This window comes from Stegodyphus dumicola, chromosome 6 (genome assembly GCF_044657685.1).
Source record: "Stegodyphus dumicola isolate Sdum_Otavi_A_Nest chromosome 6, ASM4465768v1".
NCBI lineage: Eukaryota > Metazoa > Arthropoda > Arachnida > Araneae > Eresidae > Stegodyphus > Stegodyphus dumicola.
Window position 1 is genome coordinate 198,071,809 of NC_140773.1, and position 23,067 is coordinate 198,094,875.

The window sequence follows — 23,067 nt, forward strand, 5'->3', positions numbered from 1 at the left end:
ATAGTAATTTCAACTTCTTGTTTAAATATCTGCATAGAAAATTTTTAATCTAAAAAAAATCAAAAATAAATTTTAAATATTGGAAAAAGAATAGCTATTTTTATTTATTGCAGATTAATCCACTTATCAATGGGATAAACCAACCTGCAATCAATTCGCAACAACTAAATGAAGAGACAGTTTCTATTTATTGTTTTATTTTATCACACACAAAATTGAAATTGTATAAACCGTGAATGTAATATTTAAAGGAACATTAACAGAAACATACAACACGAATGAATAGATCTTTAAAAAAATAGGAAGCAAATCATTAAACATATCGCAACAATCTAAATGTTGATACTTGTTTCAAGTCCATAAGTTAATTAGAAGCAAAGATATTAATTTTTAAATAATTCTCCACGTGGTAATCCGTGAACTTTGACCTTTCCGGCAACACAACGCTTGAGCGGATGCCAGCTGTTTCTCCCCCCCCCATCGCTTCCGAAAAAGCAATTTTATCTCAGCGAATTCCGAGACTGTTGCCACTCCGGAAAATGAATTAAAGTTTTCGCAGTTTTTAATTAATAACTCTGCCAATTTTTGTCGTACGAAGATGGAACCGGTACCGTTGGATTCCTTGATTTTTTTGGCATCCGGAGATATGCGTTTCGAAACGCAACTCGTCGCCGTTCCCGAGTTATTCGAGAAAAACGAATTTGGCACTCGGCCAAATCCCTAAAACAGGGGAAACCCGTGAAAAAAGTGCAAAACGTAGGGAAACATAGGGAGAAAATCAGTTTTTAATTAATATCTCGGCTAATTAAAGTCGCACGAAGATGCCGATGGTCAATATGGCGAGCCACGAAAATTCCGAATTCAACGGTACCTTCCGCTAAGCTCTGCACCCAGCCGTTCCGGAGGAGATGATGTTACAAACAAACAAACAAACAAACACACAGACGCGCACAGATTTTAATAGTATAGACTAGCGGGCAAACCCGCCAGCTGAGCGGGCTGAAGCCCGCTTATCATTGTTCGTTTTTAAAAGATATCCTATGTTAAATTTGGCCGGTATTGAAAAGTTGAACCGAACTACCATTTTTAGCGGCATTCCGCGGGCTTCCCCCGCTTTTTTCACCTATGCATCCAGAAGTTACCGCATACACTATACATATGCGGAAAATCACGAAAACACCCATGCTTCCAGCCCTTTCGCGGATATTCCAAATTTGGACCGAAATACCAGTGTTCAGCGCTTTTGGGCGGGAGCCCGCCCAAAACAGTGTTCACGTGTGCATGCAAAAGATACTGCGTACACCGTACACATGCGTAAAATCACGAAAACACCCCTCCAGCCAGCCCGCTGCCGATTCGAAAGTTGGACCGAAATACAATTTTTCAGCGATTTTGCGCGTGCTGTGCCCGCTTTATTCACGTATGCATGCTGAAAATGGTGCATAAACGATACACATGCGTAAAATCACGAAAACGAACATGGAGCCTGCCTGTTCGCCGGTATTCGAAAGTTGGACCGAATTACCAGTGTTATGTGGCTTTGCGCGGGCTCTGCCCGCTTTATTCACATATACACCCAGAAGATACTCCATACACTATACACATGCGTAAAATCACGAAAACACCCATGGAGCCAGCCAGTTCGTCGGGATTCGAAATTACCGCATTACCAGTATTCTGTGCCCGCTTTATTCACGTATGCATCCATGAGATACTTTATAAACGATACACATGCGAACAATCACGAAAACACCCATGCAGCCAGCCCGCTCGCCGAGATTCGAAAGTTTGAGCGAACTACCAGTGTTCAGCGGTTTTACCCGGTATCCGCGCGCTGTATTCACGTATGCATCCAAATTTTATATACAGTACCCCGGAATTCGAAAGTAGGACCGAAATACCAGTGTTCAGCGATTTTGTGGAGCGGGCTGCGCCCGCTTTATACACATAAGCATGGAGAGGATACTGCATAAACGATACACATGAGTTAAAGCAAGAAAACACCCGGGGAGCCAGCTGGTTCGCCGACACCGAAAGTTGGATCGAACTACCAGCGTTAAGAGGTTTTGAGCAGGCTGCGCCCACTTTTATCACATATGCATCCAGAAATCACTTTATACACTATACACATGCGGAAAATCAGGAAAACACCCATGCAGCCAGCCCGCTCGCAGAGATTCGAATGTTTGACCGAACTACCAGTGTTCAGCGGTTTTACCCGGTATCCGCGCGCTGTATTCACGTATGCGACCAAATTTTATGTACAGTACCCCGGAATTCGAAAGTTGGACCGAACTACCAGTGTTCTGTAGTTTTGCGCGGGCTGCTCCCGCTTTATTCAAGTATGCATGCAGAAGATACCGCATACACGTTAAACATGCGAAAAATTCCGAAAACACACATTGAGCCAACACGGTCGCTTGGATTCGAAAGTTGGACCGAACTACCAGTAATCAGAGGTTTTGAGCGAATTTCGGCCGCTTTATTCACTTATGCATCCAGAAGATGCTGCGTACACGAGGCACATGCGTAAAATCACGCAAACACCCATGGACCCAGCCCGTTCGCCGGGATTCGAAATTAGGACCGAACTACCAGAGTTCAGCTTTATTCATTTATGCATCCAGAAGACACTGCATACACAACAGATATGCGTAAAATCACAAAAAACATGAGTGTAGCCTGCCTGCTCACCGGGATTCGAAAGTTACCGTATACCATCTCAAAGGAGCAAAAAAAAGTGTGAATTTAATTTTTATTGGTGCGAACTTATTTAAAATATCATTTGCATTAAAAGATAATATCTAAATTAAGTGCACGTATCTAATAACATAAAAAAATATATTATTCCGAAAAATCAAATTTATTATTAAAAAAATAACAACATATTTTTAAAAAATAGCTTTTTCAGATTTTTTAATTAATATCCCAGCTGATTAAAGTTGTACAACTTCAAGAACGTCATCATTTAAATTTAATGTAATATAATAACTTTTATTCAATATCAATAAAAGAATTAACGTGACAATCATCCTAACCTGAAATTAAAAAAAAATTGTGAAAAGCAGCTGTTTATTTAAAATGCCTACATTAACGAAATATTTTTAAAATACAGTTAGGTAACATGCAATCGCGTGCTTTATTCAACTTTAGAATATAACCTTGATTTGTATCTGCGGCGATTCAAGAAACTGTTGCAATCGGAAAAATGAGCCCGAAAATTAGCGTTTTCACAGTTTTTAATTAATATCTCAGCTGATTAACGTCCTACGAAGATGAGAATGGTATCATTGGATTCGTAGAATTTTTTGGAATCCGCAGACACCTGCCTCGAATTCCAACTCAGCGCCGTTCCATAGATATTTAAGAAAAAAGAAATTGACACGTGACCTTTCGCCAGCACAAATCTCGAGCGGAAGCAATTGTCATCCCCCCGGCGCTTTCGAAAAAGCAATTTTATCTCAGCTAATTCCGAGACGGTTGCCACTCCGAAAAATGAAATAACGTTTTCGCAGTTTTTAATTAATAACTCCGCCGATTATTGTCGTACGAAGATGGGACCGGTATCGATGGATTCGTTGATTTTTTTTCGAATACGGGGACATGCGTTTCGAATCGCAACTCGGAGCCGTTCCGCAGATATTCGAGAAAAACGAATTTGGCACTCGGCCAAATCCCTAAAATAGGGGAAACCCGTAAAAGAAAGTGCAAAACGTAGGGAAATGTAGGGAGAAAATCAGGTTTTAATTAATATCTCGGCTAATTAAAGTCGCACGAAGATGCCGATGGTCAATCCGGCGAGCCACGGGCATTCTGAATCCAACAGTACCTTCCGCAAAGCTCTACACCCAGCCGTTCCCGAGGAGATGATGTTACAAACACACAAACAGACAGAGGCACACAGATTTTAATAGTATGCATGCAGAAGATACCGCATACACGTTACACATGCGAAAAATTCCGAAAACACACATTGAGCCAACACGGTCGCTTGGATTCGAAAGTTGGACCGAACTACCAGTAATCAGAGGTTTTGAGCGAATTTCGGCCGCTTTATTCACTTATGCATCCAGAAGATGCTGCGTACACGAGGCACATGCGTAAAATCACGCAAACACCCATGGACCCAGCCCGTTCGCCGGGATTCGAAATTAGGACCGAACTACCAGAGTTCAGCTTTATTCATTTATGCATCCAGAAGACACTGCATACACAACAGATATGCGTAAAATCACAAAAAACATGAGTGTAGCCTGCCTGCTCACCGGGATTCGAAAGTTACCGTATACCATCTCAAAGGAGCAAAAAAAAGTGTGAATTTAATTTTTATTGGTGCGAACTTATTTAAAATATCATTTGCATTAAAAGATAATATCTAAATTAAGTGCACGTATCTAATAACATAAAAAAATATATTATTCCGAAAAATCAAATTTATTATTAAAAAAATAACAACATATTTTTAAAAAATAGCTTTTTCAGATTTTTTAATTAATATCCCAGCTGATTAAAGTTGTACAACTTCAAGAACGTCATCATTTAAATTTAATGTAATATAATAACTTTTATTCAATATCAATAAAAGAATTAACGTGACAATCATCCTAACCTGAAATTAAAAAAAAATTGTGAAAAGCAGCTGTTTATTTAAAATGCCTACATTAACGAAATATTTTTAAAATACAGTTAGGTAACATGCAATCGCGTGCTTTATTCAACTTTAGAATATAACCTTGATTTGTATCTGCGGCGATTCAAGAAACTGTTGCAATCGGAAAAATGAGCCCGAAAATTAGCGTTTTCACAGTTTTTAATTAATATCTCAGCTGATTAACGTCCTACGAAGATGAGAATGGTATCGTTGGATTCGTAGAATTTTTTGGAATCCGCAGACACCTGCCTCGAATTCCAACTCAGCGCCGTTCCATAGATATTTAAGAAAAAAGAAATTGACACGTGACCTTTCGCCAGCACAAATCTCGAGCGGAAGCAATTGTCATCCCCCCCGGCGCTTTCGAAAAAGCAATTTTATCTCAGCTAATTCCGAGACGGTTGCCACTCCGAAAAATGAAATAACGTTTTCGCAGTTTTTAATTAATAACTCCGCCGATTATTGTCGTACGAAGATGGGACCGGTATCGATGGATTCGTTGATTTTTTTTCGAATACGGGGATATGCGTTTCGAATCGCAACTTGGAGCCGTTCCGCAGATATTCGAGAAAAACGAATTTGGCACTCGGCCAAATCCCTAAAATAGGGGAAACCCGTAAAAGAAAGTGCAAAACGTAGGGAAATGTAGGGAGAAAATCAGTTTTTAATTAATATCTCGGCTAATTAAAGTCGCACGAAAATGCCGATGGTCAATCCGGCGAGCCACGGGCATTCTGAATCCAACAGTACCTTCCGCTAAGCTCTACACCCAGCCGTTCCCGAGGAGATGATGTTACAAACACACAAACAGACAGAGGCACACAGATTTTAATAGTATAGACTAGCGGGCAAACCCGCCAGCTGAGCGGGCTGAAGCCCGCTTATCATTGTTCGTTTTTAAAGGATATCCTATGTTAAATTTGGCCGGTATTGAAAAGTTGAACCGAACTACCATTTTTTAGCGGCATTCCGCGGGCTTCCCCCGCTTTTTTCACCTATGCATCCAGAAGTTACCGCATACACTATACATATGCGGAAAATCACGAAAACACCCATGCTTCCAGCCCTTTCGCGGGTATTCGAAATTTGGACCGAAATACCAGTGTTCAGCGCTTTTGGGCGGGAGCCCGCCCAAAACAGTGTTCACGTGTGCATGCAAAAGATACTGCGTACACCGTACACATGCGTAAAATCACGAAAACACCCCTCCAGCCAGCCCGCTGCCGATTCGAAAGTTGGACCGAAATACAATTTTTCAGCGATTTTGCGCGTGCTGTGCCCGCTTTATTCACGTATGCATGCTGAAGATGGTGCATAAACGATACATATGCGTAAAATCACGAAAACAAACATGGAGCCTGCCTGTTCGCCGGTATTCGAAAGTTGGACCGAATTACCAGTGTTATGTGGCTTTGCGCGGGCTCTGCCCGCTTTATTCACATATACACCCAGAAGATACTCCATACACTATACACATGCGTAAAATCACGAAAACACCCATGGAACCAGCCAGTTCGTCGGGATTCGAAATTACCGCATTACCAGTATTCTGTGCCCGCTTTATTCACGTATGCATCCATGAGATACTTTATAAACGATACACATGCGAACAATCACGAAAACACCCATGCAGCCAGCCCGCTCGCCGAGATTCGAAAGTTTGAGCGAACTACCAGTGTTCAGCGGTTTTACCCGGTATCCGCGCGCTGTATTCACGTATGCATCCAAATTTTATATACAGTACCCCGGAATTCGAAAGTAGGACCGAAATACCAGTGTTTAGCGATTTTGTGGAACGGGCTGCGCCCGCTTTATACACATAAGCATGGAGAGGATACTGCATAAACCATACACATGAGTTAAAGCAAGAAAACACCCGGGGAGCCAGCTCGTTCGCCGACACCGAAAGTTGGATCGAACTACCAGCGTTAAGAGGTTTTGAGCAGGCTGCGCCCACTTTTATCACATATGCATCCAGAAATCACTTTATACACTATACACATGCGGAAAATCAGGAAAACACCCATGCAGCCAGCCCGCTCGCAGAGATTCGAATGTTTGACCGAACTACCAGTGTTCAGCGGTTTTACCCGGTATCCGCGCGCTGTATTCACGTATGCGACCAAATTTTATGTACAGTACCCCGGAATTCGAAAGTTGGACCGAACTACCAGTGTTCTGTAGTTTTGCGCGGGCTGCTCCCGCTTTATTCAAGTATGCATGCAGAAGATACCGCATACACGTTACACATGCGAAAAATCCCGAAAACACACATTGAGCCAACACGGTCGCTTGGATTCGAAAGTTGGACCGAACTACCAGTAATCAGAGGTTTTGAGCGAATTTCGGCCGCTTTATTCACTTATGCATCCAGAAGATGCTGCGTACACGAGGCACATGCGTAAAATCACGCAAACACCCATGGACCCAGCCCGTTCGCCGGGATTCGAAATTAGGACCGAACTACCAGAGTTCAGCTTTATTCATTTATGCATCCAGAAGACACTGCATACACAACAGATATGCGTAAAATCACAAAAAACATGAGTGTAGCCTGCCTGCTCACCGGGATTCGAAAGTTACCGTATACCATCTCAAAGGAGCAAAGAAAAATCTTTAATCTAAAAAAAAAAAAAAAAAAAAAAGTGTGAATTTAATTTTTATTGGGGCGAACTTATTTAAAATATCATTTGCATTAAAAGATAATATCTAAATTAAGTGCACGTATCTAATAACATAAAAAAATATATTATTCCAAAAATCAAATTTATTATTGAAAAAATAACAACATATTTTTAAAAAATAGCTTTTTCAGATTTTTTAATTAATATCCCAGCTGATTAAAGTTGTACAACTTCAAGAACGTCATCATTTAAATTTAATGTAATATAATAACTTTTATTCAATATCAATAAAAGAATTAACGTGACAATCATCCTAACCTGAAATTAAAAAAAAATTGTGAAAAGCAGCTGTTTATTTAAAATGCCTACATTAACGAAATATTTTTAAAATACAGTTAGGTAACATGCAATCGCGTGCTTTATTCAACTTTAGAATATAACCTTGATTTGTATCTGCGGCGATTCAAGAAACTGTTGCAATCGGAAAAATGAGCCCGAAAATTAGCGTTTTCACAGTTTTTAATTAATATCTCAGCTGATTAACGTCCTACGAAGATGAGAATGGTATCGTTAGATTCGTAGAATTTTTTGGAATCCGCAGACACCTGCCTCGAATTCCAACTCAGCGCCGTTCCATAGATATTTAAGAAAAAAGAAATTGACACGTGACCTTTCGCCAGCACAAATCTCGAGCGGAAGCAATTGTCATCCCCCCCGGCGCTTTCGAAAAAGCAATTTTATCTCAGCTAATTCCGAGACGGTTGCCACTCCGAAAAATGAAATAACGTTTTCGCAGTTTTTAATTAATAACTCCGCCGATTATTGTCGTACGAAGATGGGACCGGTATCGATGGATTCGTTGATTTTTTTTTCGAATACGGGGATATGCGTTTCGAATCGCAACTCGGAGCCGTTCCGCAGATATTCGAGAAAAACGAATTTCGCACTCGGCCAAATCCCTAAAATAGGGTAAACCCGTGAAAGAAAGTGCAAAACGTAGGGAAATGTAGGGAGAAAATCAGTTTTTAATTAATATCTCGGCTAATTAAAGTCGCACGAAGATGCCGATGGTCAATCCGGCGAGCCACGGGCATTCTGAATCCAACAGTACCTTCCGCTAAGCTCTACACCCAGCCGTTCCCGAGGAGATGATGTTACAAACACACAAACAGACAGAGGCACACAGATTTTAATAGTATAGACTAGCGGGCAAACCCGCCAGCTGAGCGGGCTGAAGCCCGCTTATCATTGTTCGTTTTTAAAAGATATCCTATGTTAAATTTGGCCGGTATTGAAAAGTTGAACCGAACTACCATTTTTTAGCGGCATTCTGCGGGCTTCCCCCGCTTTTTTCACCTATGCATCCAGAAGTTACCGCATACTCTATACATATGCGGAAAATCACGAAAACACCCATGCTTCCAGCCCTTTCGCGGGTATTCGAAATTTGGACCGAAATACCAGTGTTCAGCGCTTTTGGGCGGGAGCCCGCCCAAAACAGTGTTCACGTGTGCATGCAAAAGATACTGCGTACACCGTACACATGCGTAAAATCACGAAAACACCCCTCCAGCCAGCCCGCTGCCGATTCGAAAGTTGGACCGAAATACAATTTTTCAGCGATTTTGCGCGTGCTGTGCCCGCTTTATTCACGTATGCATGCTGAAAATGGTGCATAAACGATACACATGCGTAAAATCACGAAAACAAACATGGAGCCTGCCTGTTCGCCGGTATTCGAAAGTTGGACCGAATTACCAGTGTTATGTGGCTTTGCGCGGGCTCTGCCCGCTTTATTCACATATACACCCAGAAGATACTCCATACACTATACACATGCGTAAAATCACGAAAACACCCATGGAGCCAGCCAGTTCGTCGGGATTCGAAATTACCGCATTACCAGAACCGCATTACCAGTATTCTGTGCCCGCTTTATTCACGTATGCATGCATGAGATACTTTATAAACGATACACATGCGAACAATCACGAAAACACCCATGCAGCCAGCCCGCTCGCCGAGATTCGAAAGTTTGAGCGAACTACCAGTGTTTAGCGGTTTTACCCGGTATCCGCGCGCTGTATTCACGTATGCATCCAAATTTTATATACAGTACCCCGGAATTCGAAAGTAGGACCGAAATACCAGTGTTCAGCGATTTTGTGGAGCGGGCTGCGCCCGCTTTATACACATAAGCATGGAGAGGATACTGCATAAACGATACACATGAGTTAAAGCAAGAAAACACCCGGGGAGCCAGCTCGTTCGCCGACACCGAAAGTTGGATCGAACTACCAGCGTTAAGAGGTTTTGAGCAGGCTGCGCCCACTTTTATCACATATGCATCCAGAAATCACTTTATACACTATACACATGCGGAAAATCAGGAAAACACCCATGCAGCCAGCCCGCTCGCAGAGATTCGAATGTTTGACCGAACTACCAGTGTTCAGCGGTTTTACCCGGTATCCGCGCGCTGTATTCACGTATGCGACCAAATTTTATGTACAGTACCCCGGAATTCGAAAGTTGGACCGAACTACCAGTGTTCTGTAGTTTTGCGCGGGCTGCTCCCGCTTTATTCAAGTATGCATGCAGAAGATACCGCATACACGTTACACATGCGAAAAATCCCGAAAACACACATTGAGCCAACACGGTCGCTTGGATTCGAAAGTTGGACCGAACTACCAGTAATCAGAGGTTTTGAGCGAATTTCGGCCGCTTTATTCACTTATGCATCCAGAAGATGCTGCGTACACGAGGCACATGCGTAAAATCACGCAAACACCCATGGACCCAGCCCGTTCGCCGGGATTCGAAATTAGGACCGAACTACCAGAGTTCAGCTTTATTCATTTATGCATCCAGAAGACACTGCATACACAACAGATATGCGTAAAATCACAAAAAACATGAGTGTAGCCTGCCTGCTCACCGGGATTCGAAAGTTACCGTATACCATCTCAAAGGAGCAAAGAAAAATCTTTAATCTAAAAAAAAAAAAAAAAAAGTGTGAATTTAATTTTTATTGGTGCGAACTTATTTAAAATATCATTTGCATTAAAAGATAATATCTAAATTAAGTGCACGTATCTAATAACATAAAAAAATATATTATTCCAAAAAATCAAATTTATTATTAAAAAAATAACAACATATTTTTAAAAAATAGCTTTTTCAGATTTTTTAATTAATATCCCAGCTGATTAAAGTTGTACAACTTCAAGAACGTCATCATTTAAATTTAATGTAATATAATAACTTTTATTCAATATCAATAAAAGAATTAACGTGACAATCATCCTAACCTGAAATTAAAAAAAAATTGTGAAAAGCAGCTGTTTATTTAAAATGCCTACATTAACGAAATATTTTTAAAATACAGTTAGGTAACATGCAATCGCGTGCTTTATTCAACTTTAGAATATAACCTTGATTTGTATCTGCGGCGATTCAAGAAACTGTTGCAATCGGAAAAATGAGCCCGAAAATTAGCGTTTTCACAGTTTTTAATTAATATCTCAGCTGATTAACGTCCTACGAAGATGAGAATGGTATCATTGGATTCGTAGAATTTTTTGGAATCCGCAGACACCTGCCTCGAATTCCAACTCAGCGCCGTTCCATAGATATTTAAGAAAAAAGAAATTGACACGTGACCTTTCGCCAGCACAAATCTCGAGCGGAAGCAATTGTCATCCCCCCGGCGCTTTCGAAAAAGCAATTTTATCTCAGCTAATTCCGAGACGGTTGCCACTCCGAAAAATGAAATAACGTTTTCGCAGTTTTTAATTAATAACTCCGCCGATTATTGTCGTACGAAGATGGGACCGGTATCGATGGATTCGTTGATTTTTTTCGAATACGGGGATATGCGTTTCGAATCGCAACTCGGAGCCGTTCCGCAGATATTCGAGAAAAACGAATTTGGCACTCGGCCAAACTCCCTAAAATAGGGGAAACCCGTGAAAGAAAGTGCAAAACGTAGGGAAATGTAGGGAGAAAATCAGTTTTTAATTAATATCTCGGCTAATTAAAGTCGCACGAAGATGCCGATGGTCAATCCGGCGAGCCACGGGCATTCTGAATCCAACGGTACCTTCCGCTAAGCTCTACACCCAGCTGTTCCCGAGGAGATGATGTTACAAACACACAAACAGACAGAGGCACACAGATTTTAATAGTATAGACTAGCGGGCTGAAGCCCGCTATATATTGCTCGTGTGTAAAAGAGTTCCCGTTTTAAATTTCCCCGGTTTACGAAAGTTGGACCGAAATACCAGTGTTCACCGGTTTTACCCGGGCTGCGCCCCCTTAATTCACGTATGTATCGAGAAGATACTGCATACACGTTACACATGCGTAAAATCACGAAAACAACTTGCACCCAGCCCGCTTGTCGAAAGTTGGAACGAACTACCAGTGTCTAGCGGTTTTGGGCGGGCTGCGCCCGCTTTATTAAATTATGCATCCAGAATATACTGCATATACGACACACATGCGGAAACTCAAGAAAACACTCATAGAGCCAGCCCGTTGGCCTTTATTCGAAAGTTGGATCGAACTACCAGTGATCAGCAGATTTGCGCGGGCTTCGCCCGCTCTATTCTCGTATGCATCCAAAAGATACTGCATACACGATACACGTGTGTGAAATCACGAAAATACCCATACAGACAGCCCTTTAACGGCTATTCGAAAGTTGGACCGAACTACCAGTGTTCAGCGGTTTTGAGAGGGCTGCGAACGCTTTATTCACATATGCATCCAGAAGATACTTCGAACACGATACACATGCGTAAAATCACGAAAGTACACATGCAGCCAGCCCGCTCGCTGGACTTCGAAGGGTGAACCTAACTACCAGGATTCAGCGCGGACTGCGCCCGCTTTATTCGCGTATAAGTCCAGAAAATACTGCATACATGATAAACATACCTAAAATCACGAAAATACCCATGCAGCCAGCCCGATCACCTTTATTCGAAAGCTGAACCGAACTACCAGTGTTTAGCGGTTTGTGCGGGCTGCGCCCGCTTCATTTACGTATGCATTCACAATATACTGCATACACGTTACTCATACTCAAAATTATGAAAACGTTGATGTAGCCAACCCGTTTGCCGGGATTCGAAATTTGGACTGAAGTACCAGTGTTCAGCGATTTCACTGCAAAGGCTTTTTGCCAAGTGTAACCGCAAAACTTTTCGGGTAAAATATTCAAACAGCAGATTCGTTATTAAATCTCCTTTTGATAAACATCAACATAATCACACACAAAAGTGCATCAATATATATATTAATGTAAATAATCAACCATAATTATTTATATTAAGAAAACTTTTCATATACCATGTTGAAGCATCAGAAATTCAATTTAAAACCCTGAACGAAAAAATGATTAGTCAGAAATTAAAATAAATAGTTTATTTATATTTATATTTATTTTTTTGCTATTAAAATTTCTTAATTAAAACTATATTTAATATTAGCTTTATGCGAACAGAAACATTTGTTACCAAAAATACGACAGTATATATATTAATGAACTTATATATAACAACAAAAGCAGTGAATGATTACGTAGCTCAGTAACACAAATGAGCACTCGGATTTAAGCTATTAGAAATATTAATTTGTATTATTCAAAGTTGCTTTTCTTATTCACATCCAAAAATCACGAATTGTTCGAAAAATGCACAAAAAAAAACCTATCTCGGCAACTAACAGTCCGATCGGCTCGAAAATTACAATCTTATAATTGCCAGATTTTGAAAAGAGGTTTTGTGTTTGTTCCAAACAGATTGGCAAATTAGAAGAATAATTAGCATAATGAATAAAAATCCTCCACTGCGTTAATTTCATCCATGGCGAATGGCCTTGATGATTCCAAAAGTCCTGTAGAAACCATCTCCCCTTCCCGGACACCCGTCGCTTGCGAGTCGAAGGCCGTCAACCCAGTGTTAGGAAGGGGAGATAAGGTAGTAGGGCTTTTTTAATGAACCTGCTAATTAGGCTCCTAATTAGCAAAACAGTTTACAATCAACGCTAACGTTCATTTGAGCATCCGGGAAGTGCAAAATTCGAAATTTGAACGATATCGGTTAATTCTTTCAAAAGTTACGTATTTTGTGCATTTTTCCGGCTCAATTTCTCTTATTAAGAAAAATTCACTAAATATTTGTATCTCGGGAACTAATCATGCGATCGGCTCCAAATTTAGAAATTTACGACCGATGGATGGTCAGATGAAGGATGCTCTTTGTTCTAGATGGATTGGCAAATTAGATGATTAATTAGCATAATGAATAAAAATGCGCCACTACGCTAATTTCACCCCTCGCGAATGGCCTTGACGATTTCAACAGTCGAGCGAATACCATCTCCCCCCTCCGACACCCGTCGCTTTCCGAGTCGAAGGCCGTCAACGAAGAGTTAGGAAGGGGAGATAAGAGTAGTAGCGCTTTTTTAATGAACCTGCTAATTAGGCTCCTAATTAGCAAATCAGTTTACAATCAACGCTAACGTTCATTTGAGCATCTGGGAAGTGCAAAATTTAAAATTTGAAAAAAATCCGTCGGTTAGATCCGGAGATACGTATTTTTGGTGAATTTTTCCGGCTGATTTAGTTTAATTAAGGAAAATTCGTAATTTGGGAACCAATCATCCAATTTTCTTGAAATTTTGAAATTTTTAATTCGCGGATCTTCAAACGACGTATGCCGTTTGTGCCAAGTCGATCGGCCAATTAGAAGCTTAATTAGCGACATGACCGAAAATGCTCCAGTACCTTAATTTCGCCCCTTCCCGCGGAAAAATGTCCCTTTAATAGGGAAAAACCCAACAAAGAAAGCGAAAGAAATACCAAAAACGTAGGGGAAAATGAGTTTTTAATTAATATCTCGGCTAATTAAAGTCGCACGAAGATGCGAATGGTCAATATGGCGAGATACGGGAATTCTGAATCCAACGGTACCTTCCGCTAAGCTCTACACCCAGCCGTTCTTGAGAAGATGAGGTTACAAACAAACAGACGCGCACAGATTTTAATAGTATAGACTAGCGGGCAAACCCGCCAGCTGAGCGGGCTGAAGCCCGCTTATCATTGTTCGTTTTTAAAAGATATCCTATGTTAAATTTGGCCGGTATTGAAAAGTTGAACCGAACTACCATTTTTTAGCGGCATTCCGCGGGCTTCCCCCGCTTTTTTCACCTATGCATCCAGAAGTTACCGCATACACTATACATATGCGGAAAATCACGAAAACACCCATGCTTCCAGCCCTTTCGCGGGTATTCGAAATTTGGACCGAAATACCAGTGTTCAGCGCTTTTGGGCGGGAGCCCGCCCAAAACAGTGTTCACGTGTGCATGCAAAAGATACTGCGTACACCGTACACATGCGTAAAATCACGAAAACACCCCTCCAGCCAGCCCGCTGCCGATTCGAAAGTTGGACCGAAATACAATTTTTCAGCGATTTTGCGCGTGCTGTGCCCGCTTTATTCACGTATGCATGCTGAAGATGGTGCATAAACGATACATATGCGTAAAATCACGAAAACAAACATGGAGCCTGCCTGTTCGCCGGTATTCGAAAGTTGGACCGAATTACCAGTGTTATGTGGCTTTGCGCGGGCTCTGCCCGCTTTATTCACATATACACCCAGAAGATACTCCATACACTATACACATGCGTAAAATCACGAAAACACCCATGGAACCAGCCAGTTCGTCGGGATTCGAAATTACCGCATTACCAGTATTCTGTGCCCGCTTTATTCACGTATGCATCCATGAGATACTTTATAAACGATACACATGCGAACAATCACGAAAACACCCATGCAGCCAGCCCGCTCGCCGAGATTCGAAAGTTTGAGCGAACTACCAGTGTTCAGCGGTTTTACCCGGTATCCGCGCGCTGTATTCACGTATGCATCCAAATTTTATATACAGTACCCCGGAATTCGAAAGTAGGACCGAAATACCAGTGTTCAGCGATTTTGTGGAGCGGGCTGCGCCCGCTTTATACACATAAGCATGGAGAGGATACTGCATAAACGATACACATGAGTTAAAGCAAGAAAACACCCGGGGAGCCAGCTCGTTCGCCGACACCGAAAGTTGGATCGAACTACCAGCGTTAAGAGGTTTTGAGCAGGCTGCGCCCACTTTTATCACATATGCATCCAGAAATCACTTTATACACTATACACATGCGGAAAATCAGGAAAACACCCATGCAGCCAGCCCGCTCGCAGAGATTCGAATGTTTGACCGAACTACCAGTGTTCAGCGGTTTTACCCGGTATCCGCGCGCTGTATTCACGTATGCGACCAAATTTTATGTACAGTACCCCGGAATTCGAAAGTTGGACCGAACTACCAGTGTTCTGTAGTTTCGCGCGGGCTGCTCCCGCTTTATTCAAGTATGCATGCAGGAGATACCGCATACACGTTACACATGCGAAAAATCCCGAAAACACACATTGAGCCAACACGGTCGCTTGGATTCGAAAGTTGGACCGAACTACCAGTAATCAGAGGTTTTGAGCGAATTTCGGCCGCTTTATTCACTTATGCATCCAGAAGATGCTGCGTACACGAGGCACATGCGTAAAATCACGCAAACACCCATGGACCCAGCCCGTTCGCCGGGATTCGAAATTAGGACCGAACTACCAGAGTTCAGCTTTATTCATTTATGCATCCAGAAGACACTGCATACACAACAGATATGCGTAAAATCACAAAAAACATGAGTGTAGCCTGCCTGCTCACCGGGATTCGAAAGTTACCGTATACCATCTCAAAGGAGCAAAGAAAAATCTTTAATCTAAAAAAAAAAAAAAAAAGTGTGAATTTAATTTTTATTGGGGCGAACTTATTTAAAATATCATTTGCATTAAAAGATAATATCTAAATTAAGTGCACGTATCTAATAACATAAAAAAATATATTATTCCAAAAAATCAAATTTATTATTAAAAAAATAACAACATATTTTTAAAAAATAGCTTTTTCAGATTTTTTAATTAATATCCCAGCTGATTAAAGTTGTACAACTTCAAGAACGTCATCATTTAAATTTAATGTAATATAATAACTTTTATTCAATATCAATAAAAGAATTAACGTGACAATCATCCTAACCTGAAATTAAAAAAAAATTGTGAAAAGCAGCTGTTTATTTAAAATGCCTACATTAACGAAATATTTTTAAAATACAGTTAGGTAACATGCAATCGCGTGCTTTATTCAACTTTAGAATATAACCTTGATTTGTATCTGCGGCGATTCAAGAAACTGTTGCAATCGGAAAAATGAGCCCGAAAATTAGCGTTTTCACAGTTTTTAATTAATATCTCAGCTGATTAACGTCCTACGAAGATGAGAATGGTATCGTTGGATTCGTAGAATTTTTTGGAATCCGCAGACACCTGCCTCGAATTCCAACTCAGCGCCGTTCCATAGATATTTAAGAAAAAAGAAATTGACACGTGACCTTTCGCCAGCACAAATCTCGAGCGGAAGCAATTGTCATCCCCCCCGGCGCTTTCGAAAAAGCAATTTTATCTCAGCTAATTCCGAGACGGTTGCCACTCCGAAAAATGAAATAACGTTTTCGCAGTTTTTAATTAATAACTCCGCCGATTATTGTCGTACGAAGATGGGACCGGTATCGATGGATTCGTTGATTTTTTTTCGAATACGGGGATATGCGTTTCGAATCGCAACTCGGAGCCGTTCCGCAGATATTCGAGAAAAACGAATTTGGCACTCGGCCAAACTCCCTAAAATAGGGGAAACCCGTGAAAGAAAGTGCAAAACGTAGGGAAATGTAGGGAGAAAATCAGTTTTTAATTAATATCTCGGCTAATTAAAGTCGCACGAAGATGCCGATGGTCAATCCGGCGAGCCACGGGCATTCTGAATCCAACAGTACCTTCCGCTAAGCTCTACACCCAGCCGTTCCCGAGGAGATGATGTTACAAACACACAAACAGACAGAGGCACACAGATTTTAATAGTATAGACTAGCGGGCAAGCCCGCCAGCTGAGCGGGCTGAAGCCCGCTACATGAGGGAAGGAATGCCTTCGTGGAGCGGCCGCTTTATTCACGTATGCATCCACAAGATATTCGCTAGCTGGCTGCTCCCGCTTTAAAAACATGCGGAAAATCACGAAGACACTCATGAAGCCAGCCCGTTCGCCCAAATTAGAAATTTGGAACGAATTACCAGTGTTCAGCGATTTTACCCGGACTGCAACCGCTCTATTCCAGTATGCAACCACAAAATACTGCATACACGTTACACATTCGGAAAGTCCCCACCCATACAGCCAGCAAGGCCCAGGAAACCCCCCATGCAGCCAGCTCCTTCCCTGGGATTCGAAAGTTGGAGGAAACTACCAGTGTTCAGCGATTTTACCCGCTTTATTCACGTAAGCATCTACAAGATACTGCATAGACGTTACACATGCGGAAAATCACGAAAGCACCCAGCCCGCTTGCCGGGATTCGAAAGAACCGAACTACCAGCATTCAGGGATTTTACCCGTGCTTCGCCCGCTTTATTCGCGTATGCATCCGCAAGGTACTGCTTACACGTTGCACATGCGGAAAATTTCAAAGATTTTCCGAACTACCATTGTTCAGCGGTTTTGCGCGTGCTGCGCCCACTTTATTCACTTATGCATCCAGAAGATACTGCATGCATTATACACATGCAGAAAATCACGAAAACATCCATACAGCCAGCACATTCGCCGGGATGGAACGAACTGCCAGTGTTTATCGATTTTACAGAGGCTACGCCCACTTTATTCACGTGTGCTTCCAAAATTTATTGCATACACGTTACACATGCGGAAAATCATGAAAACACCCATGGAAACAGCCCGCTCCCCAGGATTCGGAACTTGAACCGAAATACTAATGTTCAGCGGTTTTGCGCGGGCTACGCCCGCTCTATACACGTATGCATCCAGAAGATACTGCATACACGATACACGTGTGTAAAATCACAAAATTACCCATGGAGCACGAAAACACCCATGCACCCAGCCCGCTGGCCGGGATTCGAAAGTTGGAACGAACTACCAGTGTCCAGCGGTTTTGCGCGGTCTGCGCCCGCTTTATTAAAGTATGCATCCAGAATATACTAAATACACGACACACATGCGGAAAATCACGAAAACACCCATAGAGCCAGCCCGTTGGTCTTTATTCGAATGTTGGTCCGGACTACAAGTGTTCAGGGATTTTAACTGGGCTGCGCCCGCTTTATTCGCGTATGCATCCAAAAGATACTGTATACACGTTACACATGCAGAAAATCATGAAAACATACATGGAGGCAGCCCGCTCGTCGGGATTCGAAAGTTGGACCAAACTACCAGCGTTCAAAGACTTTACCGCTCAGCCGCTAATGTACGAAATATAATCACGAAAAATTTTGCCTTTATTATTCCAACAGTAGATTCGTTATTAAAATTCCTTTTCTTAAACTTCAACAGAATCTGCACAAAGTTCCAACAAAATTGTTTCACAAGAATATAGTTAAATTAAATTTAAATAATTCTTTTGCGTCGTTGCTGCAAGGAATGAAATTTGAGTTTAACAAGTAGTCTCTATTCGTATAAAGCTCATATTCAATTAAATTTTAATTAAAAAATTTGAATTGTAAAATAATAATAATTATTATTATTGCTGCGAACTAATTTACAATATCATTTAAATTCAAAAAGCATATGTAAATTAAGTGGACGTATCCAAAACCATGAAAAAATATATTATTCGGAATAATTAAATTTATTATTCCAAAAAATAATAACATACTTTAAAAAAAAAGCGCTTTCAGATTTTTTTAATTAATATGTCAGCTGAATAAAGTTGTACAACTTCAAAAACGTCATCATTTAAATTTAATGTAATATAACAACTTTTACTCAATATTAATAAAAAAATTAACGTGGCAATAACATATCGTGGCCATTATCCTAACCTGAAATTTAAAAATGTTAATTTAAAATGCTGACATAAACGAAATATTTTCAACATACAATGACATACAATCGCGTTCTTTATTCAACTTTAGAATATAACCTTGATTTTTATCTTCGGCGATTCAAGAAACTGTTGCAATCGGAAAAATGAGCCCGAAAATTAGCGTTTTCACAGTTTTTAATTAATATCTCAGCTGATTAAAGTCCTACGAAGATGAGAATGGTATCATTGGATTCGTAGAATTTTTTGGAATCCGCAGACACCTGCCTCGAATTCCAACTCAGCGCCGTTCCATAGATATTTAAGAAAAAAGAAATTGACACGTGACCTTTCGCCAGCACAAATCTCGAGCGGAAGCAATTGTCATCTCCCCGGCGCTTTCGAAAAAGCAATTTTATCTCAGCTAATTCCGAGACGGTTGCCACTCCGAAAAATGAAATAACGTTTTCGCAGTTTTTAATTAATAACTCCGCCGATTATTCTCATACGAAGATGAGACCGGTATCGATAGATTCGTAGAATTTTTTCGAATACGGGGATATGCGTTTCGAATCGCAACTCGGAGCCGTTCCGCAGATATTCGAGAAAAACGAATTTGGCAAGTAGCCAAATCCCTAAAATAGGGAAAATCCGTGAAAGAAAGTGCAAAACGTAGGGAAATGTAGGGAGAAAATCAGTTTTTAATTATTATCTCGGCTAATTAAAGTCGCACGAAGATGCCAATGGTCAATACGGCGAGCCACGGGCATTCTGAATCCAACGGTACCTTCCGCTAAGCTCTACACCCAGCCGTTCCCGAGGAGATGATGTTACAAACACACAAACAGACAGAGGCACACAGATTTTAATAGTATAGAAATAATAGCAGTCCCACATACAAAATTTCAACGTTCTGAGCAGTGGCGTAGCTAGAACTCTTGGGCCACATTGCAAAAAATTTTCCTAAAAAAAAAGTTTAAAAAGGGAGGAAGAAAGTCTAGATTTGAAGAGATTTTTAAATAAAATCCAGTAGGTTTTACATGCAAATATATTTCGAGTTTCTATATAAAATCTGCGCCAAACCAAGTTTTTTTCGCTTAATTTAACAAGCTAGTAAATATCTGGTTATGTTATAAACTGACAGACAGCATGATAGGTAAACGTACAAAAAAGAAATTACACTAATATATAGCGCTTTGTGATCAACTGAGCTTACGAACATGACTTATGCAATAATATACAAGTCATAAATAAGAACTTTTGTAATGTAAATGGTACATTTGTTAAATATAAAACGTATTTATCATAAATTTCATGAAGAAAACTATTTGAACATACAATTTTTGTAGGAAATATGTATGGTAAAGTTATCCCCCCGTTCTTTTAAGAAAACGTTTTGGTACACTAAACTACTCGAATACATGATTTTTATACGAGATTTATGTTTAAATATGTAAATGTAGTTCAGAAGGACATTCATGGCCCCCCTAAGTCTTCGGGCGACTGCATTCCTTGCATACCCTTATTTACGCCACTGGTTCTGAGGCTATTTGTTTTTGAGTTATGCTAAATGCATACGTACATACGCACGGACGCCACGAAAAAAAATCTCTTCTGAATCCATTTTAAATCAGTTTGTAAGGATTATGTTAATTTTATTAACAGCTAAATTTTGAGTTAATTTTGAGTTCTTTCCTGTCATATTCACTTCCGTCCAGAATGTAGTTTTACAATCACGTCTGAATACATAATGAGGAGGAGCGGTATTTAACCGCGAAGTTCTTCTACTTGCTGAGTTAGAGAGAATCAGAGTTTCTGATTAGCGCGCGTCCGCCTTTTTGGCTACTCTTTCTCAAAGCTGTTATTACGCTCGGCCGTACTTAGGCCCTTGATAGCTTCGCAGTCCATTAGCGTTAAAGGGCCAACTCGGTTAGAATCTTGATAGCTTCGGCTATATCTCTTTAGTTTAGATTAGTTTTAGTTTACTTCTAGGCCTCTTAATTTAATTTTAAGCCCAAGTGTCGGCTTTTATTGTACACTCCAAGACGGAGTTCTGTTAAATCTTATTTGAATAATAAAGAGTTATTTACCCTTCCATCTTGTTGTTTCTTGTCACACGAACTCAAGCTATCATTCGCTTATCAGTTCTTAAGATTCTTCACTCTCAACTGTAACATAACATTTACAAGTGGAGAACTCTATTCAACTCTATTCCTTTACAATAAGTTAAATCCTTTGCAAATTTCTTTTCTCTTTTATGAAAAGAGAAAAGAAAGATAAATAAAGTCAATGTTAGAGAAAGGTATAATGGAAAAAAAAAAAAGGCATAGTATGGCGTACAATAACGTCATTTTCTTGAAAATCTGAGAAATTTTCCTGACAGATACATTTTTAGATGTTGAAATTATAGACGTAAAATGGTCAAAAAAGCCAAAATTAAGTAAATTATGTTAAAATCCAATAAAAACATTATTTAAAAGTTTTTTTAGTTTATTCTTCAAGCAAAATGATGATATATACTGAAAACCTCCAGAAAATTTGTTTCAACATTAAATAAAAAAAAATTTAAGTTGAATTTTGAGGGGGGGGAAACGAAACTAGCTTTAAGATTCACGTTTTTATCGTCTAAGCCAAATATTTTTCAAATTTTGCCGCTCTTGACATATCCATCTCTGCGCTATGTCAGGAACTTGCATACAGATTCTTCATTTTATAATAATAAAATACAAAGATTCAGAATAGAAATATACTGAATCTTTGCTTCGAGTTTGCTGATAAGATTTAAACTAATTTCATTTTTCTTACCTGTGAAAAATTTTATTCATTGCCATGTACTTCATGAAGAGATTACTTCATTTAGTATTTCTAAATAAAGGCTACTTTTGCTATTTAAGTTAAAACATTATCCAGCAATCTTTTGCAGTCCACCCTTAAAAAACTCTTTATAAAGCTGATAGAACCGCATAGAAATTGCTGTGAAGTTTCATAGACCGTCCTGCATAGATATGCTGCTTCTCAATTAAAACCAAATTTTATTCATATACCTTGAATAAATGAATAAATCTATTATAGTTTTAAATGGAGTTTTTCACCCCTTTTTCCCTCTAATTTAATGCCTTTTAGCTTTGATATTTATGTAACATTTTGTGCAATTTTTGTGCAGTATTTCTTAGATAATAAAAAAAAAATTGTCTTGTAAAAGTGTAAAATCAATTTAAATCTTAAAATTACTTGAAGATTCAATTTACACAATTAATTAGGAAATTTTAATTCTTGCAATTAATGTTTTTAATTATTGTTTATATACTCCTGATAAGAGATATGATTTCTTAATTTTAATTAAACTTAATTATCATTTCAATGATAATTAATTTTAATTAAACTTAATTATCATTTCCATGATATTTGTTTCCATTTAATCAAAGCGATACTGAAATCGTTTATTAAAAAAATCATTTCTTTTATGAAAGTTTTTATCCTCCTTCTTTATCAATGATCATCTCAAAATTTAAATTAAAAATCTCTACTTAAAAATTAAAATTTAGTTCATTCTTTTGAATGCCAAAAGAAAATTTTCTTAATTTTATAATACTTTTAAATACTCAAAAGCTTCTATAAGATTTTTTACAGAAACTTAAAGAAAGGAAATTTATTTAAAATTCTTTAGAATTATGGTTCAGTTTTCTATAAATTGGAACTATTATTTTTAGTAGAATTCTGTTAATTGATTCCATGCACAGTATGTAAGATTCTGGACGTGGGACTTCTAGAAACTGTGTACAATTTTTATAGAA

General features: G+C 39.6%; 1 protein-coding gene across 1 annotated transcript in view; it reads left to right on the forward strand.

Annotated features, from left to right (window-relative positions):
• Positions 1 to 23,067, forward strand: part of dtn (transmembrane protein 132C dtn) — a 199,720-nt gene that overhangs the window by 151,579 nt on the left and 25,074 nt on the right. The gene's annotated exons all lie outside the window — the stretch shown is intronic.